The following is a 13,584-nucleotide window of genomic DNA, read 5'->3' as shown; positions in this document are numbered from 1 at the left end:
TACTCAAAGATGTATGTAAACTCAAACAATAACTATCTTTGGGGCTAGGTACACACCTTGTGTGTTTCGGGGATATGCGCTTTCTTGACACACACAGAAAGAAGAAGATAGACGATGTGCAGCAGTTCCGATAAAGTGGTTGTAATCCCTTCCCCTAATGAAGGGATTAACCTCAGGTAATACACAGAGATGAACCAAATCATCCTACATAAGCTGTACCTGTTTATCTATAGCCGTTTTCCCCTGCATCCATTCAAAGTGCAGAATTTACAAGGGATCTGTCAGCTCTGAAAAGAAGGGGGCGGAGAGCTAAAATTACATCAGTAAGGAAAGGGCTGGAGGAAAGGGACACCCCAGGACACCCCCACCCCCAGCACACAGGAACAGAGCTGAGGCTGTCAATCTGCTGGAGCACCCTCCCATCACCATTCTCGGTGTTAGGAAAATTTGTCAAAAGTGACTAATGCTCATAGTAGAGGAACGAGGCAGCGGAGAGAAATTACACTGTGTTCTGGATTGACACAAGTACACACTATAGAAACATGTGTTTTGAGGGGCATGGCTGAGCGATGGAGGAGTGAGGACGTGTTCTCCCTCAGCTCTGTTCACATCGCAGCTTCTATCAGCTATCAGGATAATTCTAACTGAAATCGGCTCCAACCATGTCCCAACGACTGAGGGCATACTCCCAGCCACCGCCGACAGACGGGGCGAGGCATGGCCCGCTGGATACATACTTCCCAGAGACCCATAGGTCCGGGAAGAGAGTACCCAAGATGGCGCCGGAGAAGAAGGCCGATCGGCAGTACGTGGCTCCGGTCCCTGAGCAGGCAGCATCCCAGATCCCATCATCACAGTCAGTGAGTGACTCAACTCCCCCTACATCCCCAGGCTCAGTGTCCTCCCTGGAACATGGCCCTGACCCTGCAGACTTGCTGGGGGATGGCGACCTTAAGCGCCATATATGGTCTCTCCCCACTAGAGAAGACCTGGAGCGCTTCTCGGCCAGGATAGAAAAGGCTTTTACACAGGACATTGCCCAACTGAAAGCAGCTACCACACATCTGGGGGCAGGATGGAGACCCTGGAGCAGCGTCTGGATGACACTCTCCCCCCGCATAACTATGCTGCAAGACAGATGTACTGCACAAGACCACAAAATGGAGGCCCTGATTTCCCAGCTAGATGATTTTGAAAATCGCAGCAGACGCGCAAATATACACAACCGCAGCATGCCAGAGGCCACTGCACCCAGGGATATCATCCCATCCCTGGTCGGAGTGTTCATGGAAATACTGGGGCTCCCAGACACTGCCCTGGTAGAAATTGATCGGGCACACAGGCTCTGAAGCCGCCTTCACAAGACCCTAAGCCCCCACGGGACATTATCTGTAAGCTCCATAATTACACTCTGAAAGATCGCATTATGCAATAAATGGCAAACAAACTTTATTTTGATTTTGACGGGGCAAAGCTGTTTTTTTACCAAGACCTTTCAAGGCGCACCCTTATGCAACACAGAGCTCTACTTCCATTGCTGACGGCCATTCAAGATGCAGGCCTTACCTACCGCTGGGGTTTCCCCCTTAGCTTGCAAGTGATGAAAGAGGAGCGACAAGTTATGCCACGTACACACGGGCGGACTTTTCGACCGGACTGGTCCGACGGACTTTCCGACGGACTTCCGATGGACTTTTGAACGAACGGACTTGCCTACACCCGATCACACCAAAGTCTAATAGATTCATACGTGATGACGTACGATCGGACTAAAATAAGGAAGTTGATAGCCAGTAGCCAATAACTGCCCTAGCGTGGGCTTTCATCCGTTGGACTAGCATACAGACGAGCGGATTTATCGACCAGACTCGAGTCCGTCAGAAAGATTTGAAGCATGTTTCAAATCTAAAGTCCGTCAGATTTTCAACTGGAAAAGTCCGCTGAAGGTCCGATGAAGCCCACACACTGATCGGATTGTCTGCTGGATTCGGTCCGTCGGACCAGTCCAGTTGAAAAGTCCGCTCGTGTGTACGCGGCATTACACTAAGTAGTAAGGATGACCTACCACACTTCCAAGTTGCTCTGAAGCTCGGAGATGTGGACTTCCCAAACTGGAGGGGCGACCTGGATTTCCCTGCCTTCTCCCTCTCCCAGCCATGGCAAACTGCAAGAGGCAAAGGGCGCTCTAGGGGCAATAGACGCTGTACCACCAGCACCTCTCCCGACCCTTCCACCACCAGAGACTGATGGAACTTTGTCTTGTGACTCTGGTCCACTCCAGTGCCTTTCCTCGCTGAGCCCAGCCACTCCTAGCCTCCATAGACCAGGCAGGGAAACAATGGACCCATATGCACAATTTCACTCCCGCATGCCAGTCCCGATTTCGGCCGTGATCTCAGAGACATCTGTGCAGGTTTCTGCACAGATGTCAATGTAAATCGCAGCTCGAAATCGCAAAAAGTAGTACAGAAACAAATTTTTTAAATCGGTGCAGCGCCGCAAATGCGGCGTTGCACCGATTAGGACGGTGCCATTGACAGCAATCGCCTTGCTAATTGACATGACAGTGATTTGACATGCTAATTGACATGTCAAATCGCATGTCAAAAGCTCCAGTATGAACCAGGGCTTAAACAGATTTGTGAACAATATTTGAGAGAAATAGGCCTTTTGTGTACACAGAAAAAGTCGTAGATCTTTGCGTTCAGCTCACGATAAATGGGGGCGAACACAAAAGTGTTGCGTTTATAATTTTGCTCAGTGTATATTTGAAGATTGATCACTCCTGATGTACTGATGGCCTATCTCATTTCTTGAGGCCCTAAAATGCCCCTAAATGACCCATTTTTGGAAAGTAGACAGTCTGAGGCATTTAGTAAGAGGTATGGTAAGCTTTTTGAAGTTGTCATTTTTTTTCCCTTTTTTTTTTGTAAAAAAAAAAAAATGTAATACATTTTTTTTTTCACATTTTTTTTTTTGTCTTACAGTGCAGTACAACATTATCATATGACTGGTGTGGCAGTGATCCGATGTTCTGACCAAATGAGCAACTTGCCAGAATGAACAACCCGCGTGACTTCATGTGACGTGGAATCACCTGGAGCTCCAAATCCCGTGCACTGCACAGGCGCAATGCGTCATACATCCCTTCACTGGCTGATGTCAGTGCACGAAGGAATTTGCCTGACAACATTTCAGCAATTGAGTGAGCTTATCTACATAAATATATATTTATGTAGATAAGCTCACTAGATTTCTGAAATTAGTTTGCTAATTCAAAACGGGCTTTGGTGTAGCAACATGTCCGCTGCCCTGCCTGCTTACTGTAGGTGTGTTCACATCGAGTGTAAGGTGTAGCAAGATGACCTTAAGAACGTACATTTCGTAAGTCTAAGTTGATTTTCGCCATGCACATGAGCAGTAGTCGGTCAAGCATTTTGGCAGGCACATTCCTCGGAGCACTGACATCAGCCAATGAAGGGATGTATGACGGGTTGCGCCTGCGCAGTGCACGGGGTTTGGAGCTCCAGCTGATTCCACATCACAGGAAATGACGAGGGTTGCGCATTCTGCCAGGTTGTTTCTTTTGTCACAACACCGGGACACTGACTGTTGGCAGTATGCTAAAAATACATAATTTTTTTATTCATTTTTTTCCCATCTTTAACCACTTGCCTACCAGGCACTTACACCCCCTTCCTGCCCAGGCCATTTTTCAGCTTTCAGCGCTGTCGCACTTTGAATGACAATTGCACGGTCATGCTACACTGTACCCAAACTAAATTGTTATCATTTTCTTCACACAAATAGAGCTTTCTTTTGGTGGTATTTAATCACTGCTGGGTTTTTTATTTTTTACAAAAAAAAGACCAAAAATTTTGAAAAAAAAAATGTTTTTTACTTTTTTTCTGTCAGTAAATTTTGTAACTAAGTAATTTTTCACCTTCACTGATGTGCGCTGATGAGGCAGCACTGATGGGCACTGATAGGCTGAACTGGTGAGCATTGATGAGGTGCCACTTATGGGCACTGATTAAGTGGCACTGATGATAAGGCACTAATATGCCGCACTTATGGGCACTGATAGGTGGCACTGATATGTGGCACTGATGAGCACTGATAGGCTGCACTGCTGTGCACTGTTAGGTGGCACTGGTGGGCAATAATAGGTGGCACTGGTGGGCACTAATAGGCGGCACTGGTGAGCACTGATAGACGGCACTGGTGGGCACTGATAGACGGCACTGGTGGGCACTGATAGGCAACACGGATAGGCGGTACTGATGGGCACTGATGGACGACACTGATGGGCACTGATTGACAGTAGTGATGGGCATTGATGTGCAGCACTGAGAGGTGGCACTGATTGCCAGCACTGACTGGCATCGCTAATGGGCACTGATTGGTGGCACTTGTGGGCAGTGGTGGGCACTGATTGCTGCCACTGGTGGGCATTGATAGCTGGCAATGGTGGGCACTGATTGGTGACACTTTTTTTCTTTATTGTAATCAGGGCACTGATGATCAGTGGCCGTTCTGGGACCCCATCATATGACGGCGTCTCAGAACGAGAGCTACACCACTCCGCCGTCATCTGACGGTGGGCGGGCAGCAAGCAATTCACGATTTTTTTCTTTTTTTTTACATACTTTCCCTATAGTAACACTGTACTACTATGTACATTGTAACAGCAAAGTTTTCAACTGTCACGAACGGGTGAACCATTCTTGACAGCTGTGGTCGCTAGTGATCTGTGATTGACTACAGCTAATCACATGGTACAGGGGGCTGTGATTGGCCCAGGTACCATGTGATAGCTGTGGGCCAATCACAGCATAGGCAACACAGCTGTTATGAATGAATTCATTCATAACAGCTTTGTTGACATTGTGATTATGTGGGTATAAATAAAGTGACAAGTGATAGTGCCAAAAATTAATAGATAATAAATAAACATGAGTGCAGCTGCCTTTTTTAAATGGAATAAACCCCTTTGTAATCTAATTAATAGTGAGGAAAAAGTGTGGCACTAACTCACGAGATACCGCCACACTTTTTCCTCTCTATTATTTGTGATCGCATAGGGATCACATGATCACCAGGATCCGAAATCCGTTGTGCCTAGCATTCGCGGGGGGCGGGGGCCAATAGTGCACTCCTAAACCTGTGTAGGCAAATAGCGGACAGGTACGGGATGGTGCCTGCACGTGCCGCCCCACCGCGGTACATGTACTGTAGCGGGTGGGCAAGTGGTTAAATAGCATATCTCTTTGTTTCTAATAGGAGTTTCTGTCAATTGCAGGTTGTCAGTAAAAAATGCCCTATCTGTAAATGTTTATGCTTTGTCAGTATAAAAATGTTGTGTGTGTGTGTGTGTGTGGGGGGGGGGGGTTCGTAACTTGGTTACAGTGTAGAAAAATGCAGCATGTCTGCCAGACTGGATGGCACTGCATTATCACCACTCAACGCACTGTTGAAGTGGAAGAACCAGCAGAGCGATGTGCATCACCGCACTGCTCTCTGGCAGAGCTGACCCTAAACTATCCTGCATGGTACCGCATTTTAGACAGACCAAAGATGGTGCAATTCTCTTTCCTGCAACCACGGATTGGCCCAGTGTTGATGAGGGAATCTCTTCCACAAAGCTATTGTGTTCTCCCAACGGAGAGGTTGCCAGGAGCCATCCCTGCTGGGAGAACACAGTGATTACCATTGGAGGCTATAGCCATGTAATCTGACATGCTGGTTCTAGCCAAGTCGATCGATGGATTGACCTGGATACAATTAGCCTGCCCATAGATTGTCCAAATCTCAGCCGGTCCATGCTGAGTTTGGAACCATCAGGCTGGGTTCACACTGGTGCAATGCGGGAACCACAGCGATTCCTGTGCGAGTTCCTCGCAACGCATCTTTATCGCAGGCAGCTCACACTGCTCCCGACGAAGCACAGCGGGTGTCAATATAAAGTTAATGACAGTTCGCAGAACGCAGTGCGAACTGGGGAATCTGATCGCGTGGGTTTGAACACCTATGCGATCCAATTCCAGTGCGGAGAGAGAAAAAAAGAGTCCTGCACCATATTGGTGCGAAAGCAATGCAATTTTAGCCATACACACTATATGGATGAATTTGCACTGCACAGACGTCGCATGTGATCTGCACAGACATGCGGTGCGACTCGCATGCGATGTCTGACATCACATCCGTGTGAATCCAGCCTGAATGGCGGGTTTATTGTGCAGGCTACTGGTAATGTAGGTAAAACGATGTTACATTCAGCTTCTGGACACTTCTTTTATTGCTTTCCACTGAAAACCACCACCATAGAAAAGTCATGTCCCCCCAAATATAACCCAGGCACCGCCATCATAAATAATATGAAAGTCACAGGAAAATGACTGCTGCTACTGAAAGGGTTAACACGGCGCACAAGCCCATTGTCAGCCCGTACCGCCAATGTCACGAAACTTTACTACAGGAACCTCGTTACCGTTCACTCTGGGCCGCTGGTCCGTCAGAATTAGTAACGGAAGTGACATTTCGTCGCCGCTATTTTGCTACACCCCACACTCCTCCATAGTAAGGATACACGGAGAAGGGGGCAAGAGGACATCTTGTTACACCCACCGGAGTTTTCCATTTTTCACTTATTTTTAACAGTAAAGTGAATTTATATAGTGAAATACAGTACTTAGAATTCAGCCTGACTGGTTAGATGGTGAATTTTAAAAGCAGCGAACTTCTGTCAGATTAGCAAACCTATGAGATGAGCAGGGTTGCCGCTGCTTTTAAAATTCAACATCTAACCAGTCAGACTGAATTCTAAGTACTGTATTTCACTATATAAACTTACTTTACTGTTAAAAATAAGAAAATGCAAAACTCCGGTGGCTGCAACACAATGTCCGCTTTTCCCCTTCTTAGTGTATCTTTACTATGGAGTAGTACGTGGTGTAGCAAGATGGCGGCGATGGAACGTCACTTCCGTTGCACATTCTGATGGAGCGCCGAATCTGACGAAACACCGCCTGTGACAAGGACAGTTTGTCGGGACGGAAGAAGGTAGCGCTGGAGCTCAGCAAAGTGCCGTCTACTCTAATTATAGGACTGGAGGTAGTTCTTCCCACCCGCTGTGTGCACACGACAACCCGGTCACACAGCGCATGCGTCACCGCTTTTCTCGTGAAGTCTGGGACACGTGATTAAGAATTCTGGGAGTTGTAGTTTGGATTATGAGGGATAAGGAATCGTTGAGTTGTAGCTTTGAGCGTAGCGGACATGTTCCCTGCCGGAGCAGAGTGGAGCTGCCCAAGCCGAACAGACCTGGCCCCGGCCTGAGCCAAGCAGATCTGCCCCCCGTCTGTTCCGTTTATTAGTGTGGCTGTGTGTCCTTATTTCATTCCGGGACACCGTATTGTCCCGGAATGAAGGTGCCCGGGACACAAATAGAGTTGCCACCTCAGGGCATTTTCACCCCCTTCCTTCCCAGACCAATTTTTAGTTTTCAGCGCTGTCGCACTTTAAACAATTGCGCGGTCGTGCAACCCTGTACCCAAACAAAATTGACGTCATTTTTCCCCCACAAATAGAGCTTTCTTTTGGTGGTATTTGATCACCTCTGCGGTTTTTATTTTTTGCACTATAAACAAAAGAAGAGCGACAATTTTGAAAAAAACACAATATTTTTTACTTTTTGCTCTAATAAATATCCCAATTTAAAAAAAAAACAACACATTTTTTTCCTCAGTTTCGGCCGATACGTATTCTTCTACATATTTTTGGTAAAAAAAAATCGCAATAAGCATATATTGATTGGTTTGCGCAAAAGTTATAGTGTCTACAAAATACGGGATAGATTTATGGCATTTTTAAAAATGTTTTATTTATTTATTTTTTTTTGCTAGTAATAGCAGTGATCTTTTTTTTTTTTTTTTTTTTTCTTTTTTTTCATGACTGCGACATTATGGCGGACACATCGGACACTTTTGACACATTTTTGGGACCATTCACATTTATACAGCGATTAATGCTATAAAATTGCATTGATTACTATATAAATGTGACAGGCAGGGAAGGGGTTAACCACTAGCGGGGGAGACGAGGGGTTAAATGTGTTTCCTAGGGGAGTGATTCTAACTGTAGGGGGCGGGGACTAACAAGGTGAGGAGACCGATCGGTGTTCCTCTGTACTGGGAACACAGATCGGTCTCCTCTCACCTGACAGGACATGGATCTGTGTGTTTACACACACAGATCCACGGTCCTGCTCGGTTAACGGGCAATTGCGGGTGCCTGGCGGACATCGCGGCCGCCGGGCACACGCACCAGATCCCGAGCAATGCGGCGGGCGCGTGACCCCTAGACGGCCGGGAAGCCCAGGACGTCATATAACGGCTGCCCAGAATGGGAGATCCCATCTGCGGCCGTCATTTGACTATACGCGGGTACTGAAGTGGTTAAATTACACAGGTTCTGAGACTAATTTAATGCAGATAAGGCACCAAGTGAGTTTAATTACCACCTTAATCAGCCACAGAACCTGTGTAATTAATATGCGTTCGGGTTTAAAGGGATGAGGTGGCAACCATAGACACAAATATGAATTCAGGGACAAGCCCAGGCAATCCGGGACACGTGGTCACCCTAGTGCAGAGGTGAACTGTGGAATCAGGTACAGGGATGATCTGTGGACGCAGGGTGCAGGGATGATCTGTGGACCTAGGACACAGGGATGAGCTGTGGACGCAGGGTACAGGGATGAGCTGTGGATGCAGGTACAGGGATGAGCTGTGGATGCAGGTACAGGGATGAGCTGTGGACGCAGTGTGCAGGGATGAGCTGTGGACGCAGGGTGCAGGGATGAGCTGTGGACGCAGGGTACAGGGATGAGCTGTGGACCTAGGATACAGGGATGAGCTGTGGACCTAGGATACAGGGATGTGCTGTGGACGCAGGGTACAGGGATGAGCCATGGACGCAGGGTGCAGGGATGAGCCGTGGACGCAGGGTACAGGGGTGAGCTGTGGACGCAGGGTGCAGGGATGAGCTGTGGACCTAGGATACAGGGATGAGCTGTGGACGCAGGGTGCAGGGATGAGCTGTGGACGCAGGGTACAGGGATGAGCTGTGGACGCAGGGTACAGGGAAGAGCTGTGGACGCAGGGTACAGGGATTAGCTGTGCACGCAGGGTGCAGGGAAGAGCTGTGGACCTAGGATACAGGGATGAGCTGTGGACGCAGGGTATAGGGATGAGCTGTGGACGCAGGGTACAGGGATGAGCTGTGGGCGCAGGGTGCAGGGATGAGCTGTGGGCGCAGGGTACAGGGAAGAGCTGTGGACGCAGGGTACAGGGATTAGCTGTGCACGCAGGGTGCAGGGGAGAGCTGTGGACCTAGGATACAGGGATGAGCTGTGGACGCAGGGTATAGGGATGAGCTGTGGACGCAGGGTACAGGGATGAGCTGTGGGCGCAGGGTGCAGGGATGAGCTGTGGGCGCAGGGTGCAGGGAAGAGCTGTGGACGCAGGGTACAGGGGTGAGCTGTGAACGCAGGGTACAGGGATGAGCCATGGACGCAGGGTGCAGGGATGAGCCGTGGACGCAGGGTACAGGGATGAGCTGTGGACGCAGGGTGCAGGGATGAGCTGTGGACCTAGGATACAGGGATGAGCTGTGGACGCAGGGTGCAGGGATGAGCTGTGGACGCAGGGTACAGGGAAGAGCTGTGGACGCAGGGTACAGGGATTAGCTGTGCACGCAGGGTGCAGGGAAGAGCTGTGGACCTAGGATACAGGGATGAGCTGTGGACGCAGGGTATAGGGATGAGCTGTGGACGCAGGGTGCAGGGATGAGCTGTGGGCGCAGGGTGCAGGGATGAGCTGTGGATGCAGGTACAGGGATGATCTGTGGACGTAAGGTGCAGGCATGAGCTGTGGACCTAGGATACAGGGATGAGCTGTGGACCTAGGATGCAGGGATGAGCTGTGGACCTAGGATGCAGGGATGAGCTGTGGACGCAGGGTGCAGGGATGAGCTGTGGACGCAGGGTACAGGGATGAGCTGTGGACGCAGGGTACAGGGATGAGCTGTGGACCTAGGATACAGGGATGAGCTGTGGACGCAGGGTACAGGGGTGAGCTGTGGACGCAGGGTACAGGGATGAGCTGTGGACCTAGGATACAGGGATGAGCTGTGGACGCAGGGTACAGGGGTGAGCTGTGGACGCAGGGTACAGGGGTGAGCTGTGGACCTAGGATACAGGGATGAGCTGTGGACGCAGGGTGCAGGGATGAGCTGTGGACGCAGGGTACAGGGATGAGCTGTGGACGCAGGGTACAGGGATGAGCTGTGGACGCAGGGTACAGGGAAGAGCTGTGGACGCAGGGTACAGGGATTAGCTGTGCACGCAGGGTGCAGGGAAGAGCTGTGGACCTAGGATACAGGGATGAGCTGTGGACGCAGGGTATAGGGATGAGCTGTGGACGCAGGGTACAGGGATGAGCTGTGGGCGCAGGGTGCAGGGATGAGCTGTGGGCGCAGGGTGCAGGGATGAGCTGTGGATGCAGGTACAGGGATGATCTGTGGACGTAAGGTGCAGGCATGAGCTGTGGACCTAGGATACAGGGATGAGCTGTGGACCTAGGATGCAGGGATGAGCTGTGGACCTAGGATGCAGGGATGAGCTGTGGACGCAGGGTGCAGGGATGAGCTGTGGACGCAGGGTACAGGGATGAGCTGTGGACGCAGGGTGCAGGGATGAGCTGTGGACGCAGGGTACAGGGATGAGCTGTGGACCTAGGATACAGGGATGAGCTGTGGACGCAGGGTACAGGGGTGAGTTGTGGACGCAGGGTACAGGGATGAGCTGTGGACCTAGGATACAGGGATGAGCTGTGGACGCAGGGTACAGGGGTGAGCTGTGGACCTAGGATACAGGGATGAGCTGTGGACGCAGGGTACAGGGGTGAGCTGTGGACCTAGGATACAGGGATGAGCTGTGGACGCAGGGTACAGGGGTGAGCTGTGGACGCAGGGTACAGGGGTGAGCTGTGGACGCAGGGTACAGGGATGAGCTGTGGACGCAGGGTACAGGGGTGAGCTGTGGACGCAGGGTACAGGGGTGAGCTGTGGACGCAGGGTACAGGGGTGAGCTGTGGACGCAGGGTACAGGGGTGAGCTGTGGACGCAGTATCCTAGGCCAACAAGGCCCAGGCCTAGGGCAGCACTTTGCAGGGGGGCAGCACGGAAAGAGTCCCCGCCGGCTTGAGCTACACAGTTAGTGTAGCACCAGTCCCCATAAAGCGGCCTCACTGCTTCCGGTATGCGGGCGGCTTGCATTCCGCAACTGTGTGTGTGCGGGGGGGGGCGGACCACAAACCTTCCTGACTGTTTTCTGCTGCACCATTGGCATGGTTTTATCTTCTTAGTCCTCTCCATAAAATTATTAGAAAGTTGTGCTTAAAGTAGAACTATAGGCAACGCTTTTTTTTTTTTTTTTTTTTTTCATTTTGGAGTAAGGGAGGGTTATAACCCCTGTCAGTTTATTTTTTACCATCCCTGTCCCATTGCAGAGATTTCCCTTCACTTCCTGCCCCATAGCCAAACAGGAAGTGAGAGGAAATCTATGCAAATTAAGGGAATCCATTGCCCCCACCCAGGCCCTCAGAACTAGTGTCCCCGCTGGAAAATTTCAGGGCGGGTCTTAAACAGCAAGGGGTGTGGCCTTGACAGCAAGGGATGAGTCATATTTAAATTAGGGGGTGCACGAGTTTAGTCAGGCCTAGGGCAGCACAAAACTTAAATACACCACTGGATTCAGGTACAGGGGTGAGCTGTGGATGCAGGTACAGGGATGATCTGTGGACGCAGGGCACAGAGACGAGCTGTGGACACAGGTACAGGGGTCAGCTGTGGACGTAGGATACAGGGTTGAGCTGTAGACGTAGGATACAGGGGTGAGCTGTGGACGCAGGGCACAGAGATGAGCTGTGGACGCAGGGTACAGGGGTGAGCTGTGGACGCAGGGTACAGGGTTGAGCTGTAGACGTAGGATACAGGGGTGAGCTGTGGACGCAGGGCACAGAGATGAGCTGTGGACGCAGGGTACAGGGGTGAGCTGTGGACGCAGGGTACAGGGGTGAGCTGTGGACGCAGGGTACAGGGATGAGCTGTGGACGCAGGGTACAGGGGTGAGCTGTGGACGCAGGGTACAGGGGTGAGCTGTGGACGCAGGGCACAGAGATGAGCTGTGGACGCAGGGTACAGGGGTGAGCTGTGGACGCAGGGTGCAGGGGTGAGCTGTGGACGCAGTTGGCAGAGGGGAGCTGGTGGGGGGGCTGCAAAGATGTGCTCTGCTCTGCTCATTGTTAATAACAAGTTCTAGGAGCTTTCTGTCTGTTGGTGGGTCCCCTCACCTCTCCAGTCCATGGTGTGCAGGCAGTGGGGGTGGGGGGGCCTAAGAAAATGTTTGCCCAGGGTCCAATCACTATTAAAGGTGGCCCTGCCTGTAGTTGGTGCAATGTGGTCATTAACCACTTCAGCTACGGACCATTTGGCTGGCAAAAGACCAGAGCACTTTTTGCAATACGGCACTGCATCGCTTTAACTGACAATTGTGCGGTCGTGCGACGTAGCTCCCAAACAAAATTGACGTCTTTTTTTCCCACAAATAGAGCTTTTTTTTGGTGGTATTTGATCACCACTGCGGGTTTTATTTTTTTGCGCTATAAACAAAAAAATAGCGACAATTTTCAAAAAGACGCATTATTTTTTACTTTTTGTTATAATAAATATCCCCAAAAAATATATAAAAAAAAGTTTTTTTCCTCAGTTTAGGCCGATACGTATTTTCTACATATTGCTGGTAAAAAAAATCGCAATAAGTCTACAAAATAGAGGATAGTTTTATGGCATTTTTATTAATAATTTAATAATTTTTTTTTTACTAGTAATGGCGGTGATCAGCGATTTTTATCATGACTGCAACATTATGGCGGACAGATCAGACACTTTTCGCGCTATTTTGGGACCATTCACATTTATACAGCGATCAGTGCGATTAAAAATGCATTGATTACTGTGTAAATGTGACTGGCAGTGAAGGGGTTAACCACTAGGGGGAGCTGTAGGGGTAAAGTGTGTCCTAGGGAGTGATTCTAACTGTGGGGGGGGGCTATGTGTGACGTGACACGGATCACCGCTCCTGATTACAGGGAGCTGTGATCAGTGTCCTTGTCACTAGGCAGAACGGGGAAATGCTTGTTTACATCAGCATTTCCCCGTTCTACCTCTCCGTGAGACGATCGTGGGTATCCCCGCAGACATCGAGCCCGCGGGACCCGTGATCACACTCAGCGCGCGCCTGCAAGCCGCTTCATAAAGGGCAATGTACAGGTACGTTAATATGCCTGTACGTGCCCTTCTGCCGACGTATATCGGCAAGCGGTTAAAGCGTACCTTTGGTCAAAATGTAAAATCATATATTCATTTCCACATTGTTTTTTAATTATTTTTGGCCTACTATTAATCTGAAGAATTTTGAAGTCTGTAAACTTGCTTTGTAAAGACTTCCACACATTTACTTCC

At 49.8% G+C, this 13,584-nt stretch overlaps 1 protein-coding gene across 3 annotated transcripts in view; it reads right to left on the bottom strand.

Annotated features, from left to right (window-relative positions):
• Nucleotides 1-6,595, bottom strand: part of LOC141144914 (enoyl-CoA hydratase EchA19-like) — a 143,025-nt gene extending 136,430 nt beyond the window's left edge. For 2 of the 3 annotated variants that reach the window (XM_073631021.1, XM_073631023.1), the window contains exon 1: nt 6,452-6,589. The gene's annotated coding sequence lies outside the window, so the exon portion shown is untranslated. Of the gene's footprint in view, nt 1-6,451 lie in introns of all 3 variants that reach the window. The other variant, XM_073631022.1, reaches the window with a different exon arrangement.
• Nucleotides 6,596-13,584: the final 6,989 nt, after the last annotated feature.

This window comes from Aquarana catesbeiana, linkage group LG05 (assembly GCF_042186555.1).
Source record: "Aquarana catesbeiana isolate 2022-GZ linkage group LG05, ASM4218655v1, whole genome shotgun sequence".
Classification (NCBI taxonomy): domain Eukaryota; kingdom Metazoa; phylum Chordata; class Amphibia; order Anura; family Ranidae; genus Aquarana; species Aquarana catesbeiana.
The sequence above is the reverse complement of the archived record's forward strand: the minus strand, read 5'-3'. Positions and strand labels throughout refer to the sequence as shown.